Here is a 5441-nt window from a genome sequence, read left to right as displayed (position 1 = left end):
TATATTGTCCATGACACCTGTAATCTGGTGCCACAGATCATCTAATTACATAATTAATGTATTTAAATTGACAATCTTTGTTGATCCCCAAGGTAATGTAAATCTGCGTGTAATTATATAAACCAAAAATTGTCCACTCCATGAAGAGACCCGTCAAGCTCCCTCTTGTAGCGTTAATGTGCAATATCATCACAGTTTATGATTCATGGTTTCAATGGATGATGATGACATTCTTCATGACTGGAGTCTGGCCATACTTCCCAGCCAATTAAATGCTACATCACCTCTTTATTGGGACAGTTAGCTATCACTGACTTATATAATTCTTTAAATTACTTAAACGACAGACAATGCAAACACCGATTATTAGTAGGTTGCAGATATCTGTCAGCGACAAAATAGGAAACTTGTTAGACATGGGCAGAGCATTTTCTGAATGTGTATGCGTCTTCCGGACCACTAGGAATGCTGGAGAATAGAGTCCAGAAGATTGCATGGTACCCTCCGAGAAGTACAAGAACTTTTCCAAAGTCTGCTGGGTGGTCTGGGTGTTGACTACTTGTTCTTCCTCCACATCTTCACATCGGTTGTGGTCTACGTCTAGAAGATGTAGCAGCAATAGGAGGTCGGCACCATCACCGAGACCTGGCAAAAGGATGACGACTCAGAACACGGAAGAACATCTCTCTCTCAGCTATGCTGTTGATGCCCCTTCTGCATCCACCTTTTCAGGTGATATCAACATTTTGGCTACTACTGGTATGCCAGGAATGGGCCAATTACCTTAGGTCCTGCTGCAACACAACAGAGATTCATGCACCGGTGCGGATGTCAAGCCAACAGAATTCACCAGCCAAGAAAGTATGATTATCTGACAAGTAACTGATGGAATATTAAAAATCCGTGATGACAGCATCCGTTTTCATATCTGGCAAGTCTACCCAGGTATTGATGATACGAAAAAATTCAACGACTATGATATGTAAAGATGTAATTATTAAATTGTTTCATTATATAATCTGTGAACCCTGAAGTGTGGTGCCACCCTGTGTGACTCAAGTGTGACAGACGATCTAACAATCTGATGCTTTCATTATTTAAATCTCTCTTTTTCTACTCCAGGAAGAGTGTAGTCTGGAGCCCCCTTGTTGGTGTTAAAATGTCTATGTGCTTTCATTATTTATTTATTTAAATCAATGTGGATATCATTTTGTTATCTCTACAGGGGTGAATTATGAGAAATTATCTCTTCATTCATTCATTTTATTGTTCAAATGTATGATTAAGAACTCAATGACTCTTCATTATTGATTAATCTTTAGGTTTCGCACATAAAACACCATCTAGTAGTTTAATGTTTATTCATTGAATTATGAAAATCTGTCATTATGTATTCAGTGAGCAGTGAAGATTTTAGCCTCCTTAGGGGAGTCCATCGTGCCAGAACATAGCATCATCTAATAGTACACTTACTTATTTACCTGTTAAACTAAGAAGTTAAATAATAATTCATCATTTAATTAACGTATTTGAAATACAGGTAATGTTATGGACCATAAGTCCCTTTTGTAGTCAGATTTTGCGAGTTGACGATGTAATATCATCTCATTACTTCATCATTTAGCTCTGTAAGTAGGTCATTACATCAGCGATAGTTTTAGGACTTTGGTGCCATCTCGTCAGTGTTAATATAAAACGCCAGCTAATTAATTATCAATTCAATTTTATGAATAAATCATTATTCCAGAAAGAGATCAGTCTGACTACTCGATGTGGGATTTAAGTATGCACTACCATGACATTATCCAATCTTTTTTTCATTATATATTAATTATTTGTATCGATGAAGATGTTGTTCTTCTTGACTGGAGTAGAGCGATTCCTCCATGGGAGTTAATCACATGGCAGTATTTTATCGTCTAAGTACTCATTCTTTGACAATCACTGGTGTTTGGTTCCATCTTATGAAAGTTGAGTTTGGAGGACTATTCAATTATTAACTTACTTGATTGTGTAAGTAATGATGGTGTCATCAGTCATGTGGCTGATGTGGGATTGACAGAGCAGGAGATCGGTACCAGAAGCAGTGCCCAGAGAATGGGGGACACTGCCTCATAGAGTGATTACTGATTTCGTATTAGTAGTTTTTTCACAATCGAATGATTACACGATTTTAAAAAACTGTACTGTTTCGCATCATCAGTTTCTGAGAGATTGCAACAGAACTGACCCATGAAGGACACATTGACCACCGATTTTAAAAATGGAATAACTGTATAATCTCCTGATCATGGAATCTCATCTAATGAACTCTGTCGGGCTGATAACATGACACACCACCAACAATAAATAACTCTAAATAACCATCTTAGAAAGAGGGGTACAGGACTTAATGGAGAACAGTCAATTGAGGAATCCAAAATGACTGAAAGAAACATAAGACACTGCTCAAATTCCTTAATCATCACCCTAATGCAAATCTACACAACTCTGAGAAACCATGGGATCAAGCTGCTCTACTGGTAAGAGGATGAAGAGGAGTTTATTTTATTTTCAATAAAGAGAAAAGGATTATGGTAGAGGCGATTAACTGTATTGTTTCCGTTCTAGAAATTAGCAAATTGAAGCATAGAAAACAGGTTTAAAATACTCATCATTGTACTTGAATGGCACAATGATGCTTTCCTTTTCATGCTTATGTCACTATAGGCATGTTTTAGCTTGAGAGACGTGTAAATATGTAGAACTAAAAAAAAGTGCCCTGATATGTTTTTGTGAGAAACTCAGTGAGGCTGTAGGGTTAGTTCAATTGTGGGTATACTCCTTTAAGCCTGTGGGAGGGGCACTAGAATGTGTCAGAATGTTGGTTCATAAATGTTGCATGGCAACCATTCTTGCATTCTGTATCCTGGTATCATGGGCCAAGGACGAGAGAGCAACTTTGAGAAAGTGTTATCATGGGACATTACAGTCTGGCAAGATAACTATCTCCTAAAACTTTTCATGACAGCATTTGATTCGCCTAACCAAGTCTTAGCCATACCTCTGGAAGTGTGCCTACAGCTTTTACTGGTTACCAAATTCAAGATTCCTTAATCATCAGAGAACATAGTCTGTGGAGAAACAGTTCAGAGTCTTCTGTTTATGAATACTCTCTCTCCTCAGAAGTAAAACTATGGAACAAAAGACAATAAGACTACAATTATTCATCAAAAAGGTGAGTTTGACATTTTGACTTCCTTCAGGAAGGTGATAATCCGTTTGTTAGAGTAGACTTAGCGATTATTAAATTTCAGTCCATCTCTTTTGAGGCAGCCGTCCAACATTAAATATGTGATATCTTCTAAAAACCCTGCATACACAATGACAGTTCAGCATTTAAACATGTTACTACTGTGCTCTGCGATTAAATAAAGGATGTACCTGGGAGTTTCCCACAATCATGTGGGAGGCAACTGAGAGAAAATTGTGTGGAGAATGGCAGACCTTTTCATCCTCTGATTATGTTGTTATTTGATTATTAAAATAGGACATTAGATAATCCATGATCAGTGGATTGTGGTTACGCGATATGGGAGGCAAGTATCATAGACCATCTTAATATCAATTATATATTTAAAATATTTACATTAATCACGACAGCATTGTTCATGAGCCTGGTTTGGTGCCACCTTAGGGAAGTGGATGATGTTACATGAACTCATTATTTGATTATTTAATTATACAAAACAATGATTATATCGTCCATGACACCTGTAATCTGGTGCCACAGATCATCTAATTACATAATTAATGTATTTAAATTGACAATCTTTGTTGATCCCCAAGGTAATGTAAATCTGCGTGTAATTATGTTAACCAAAAATTGTCCACTCCATGAAGAGTCCCGTCAAGCTCCCTCTTGTGGTGTTAATGTGCAATATCTACAGATTTTATGATTCATTGACTCCATGATGATGACATCCTTCATGACTGGAGTCTGGCCATACCTCCCTGCCAGTTAAATGCTACATCACCTCTTTATTGGGACAGTTAGCTATCAGTGACTTATTTAATTCTTTAAATTACTTAAACGACAGACAATGCCAACACCGATTATTTTAAGTTGCAAATATCTGTCAGCGACAAATTAAAAAACTTGTAGACATGGGCAGAGCATTTTCTGAATGTGTATGCGTCTTCCGGACCACTAGGAATGCTAGAGAATAGAGTCCAGAAGATTGCATGGTGCCCTCCGAGAAGTACAAGAACTTTTCCAAAGTCTGCTGGGTGGTCTGGGTGTTGACTACTTGCTCTTCCTCCACATCTTCACTTCGGTTGTGGTCTACGTCTAGAAGATGTAGCGGCAATAGGAGGTCGGCACCATAACCGATACCTGGCAAAAGGATGACGACTCAGAATACGGAAGAACATCTCTCTCTCAGCTATGCTGTTGATGCCCCTGCTGCAGCCACCTTTTCAGCTGATATCAACATTTTGGCTACTAATGGTATGCCTGGAATGGGCCAATTACCTAAGGTCATGCCGCAACACAACAGAGATTCAGGCACCGGTGATGATGTCAGGCCAACAGAATTCACCAGGCAAGAAAGTATGATTGTCTGACAATAAACTGATGGAGTATTAAAAAATCTGTGATGACAGCATCCGTTTTCATATATGGCAAATCTGCCCAGGTATTGATGATATATAAAATTTCAACGACTTAGATATGTAAAGATGTAATCACTAAATTGTTTCATTATATAATCTGTGAACCCTGATGTGTGGTGCCACCTTGTGTGACTCAAGTATGACAGACGATCTAACAATCTGAGGCTTTCATTATTTAAATCTGTCTTTTTCTACTCTAGGAAGAGTGGAGTCTGGAGCCCCCTTGTTGGTGTTAAAATGTTTCTTGTGATTTCATTATTTATTTTTTTAAATCAATGTGGATATTATTTTGTTATCTCTCTATGGGTGAATTATGAGAAATTATCTTTTCATTCATTCATTTTATTGTTCAAATGTATGATTAAGAACTCAATGACTCTTCAGTATTGATCAATCTTTAGGTTTCGCACAGAAGACACCATCCACTAGTTTAATGTTTATTCATTGAATTATGAAAATCTGTCATTATGTATTCAGTTACCAGTGAAGATTTTAGCCTCCTTAGGGGAGTCCATCGTGCCTGAACATAGCATCATCTAATAGTACACTTATTTATTTACCTGTTAAACTAGGAAATTAAATAATAATTCATCATTTAATTAACAGATTTGAAATACAGGTAATGTTATGGACCCTTCGTCCCTTTTGGAGTCAGATTTTGTGAGTAGATGATGTAAAATCATCTCATTACTTCATCATTTAGATCTGTACGTATGTCATTACATCAGCGATATTTTTAGGACTTTGGTGCCATCTCGTCAGTGTTAATATAAAACGCCAGCTAATTA

Source organism: Phodopus roborovskii, unplaced genomic scaffold (genome assembly GCF_943737965.1).
Source record: "Phodopus roborovskii unplaced genomic scaffold, PHOROB, whole genome shotgun sequence".
In the NCBI taxonomy this organism is placed as follows: Eukaryota; Metazoa; Chordata; class Mammalia; order Rodentia; family Cricetidae; genus Phodopus; species Phodopus roborovskii.
This window is presented reverse-complemented; position numbering follows the sequence as displayed.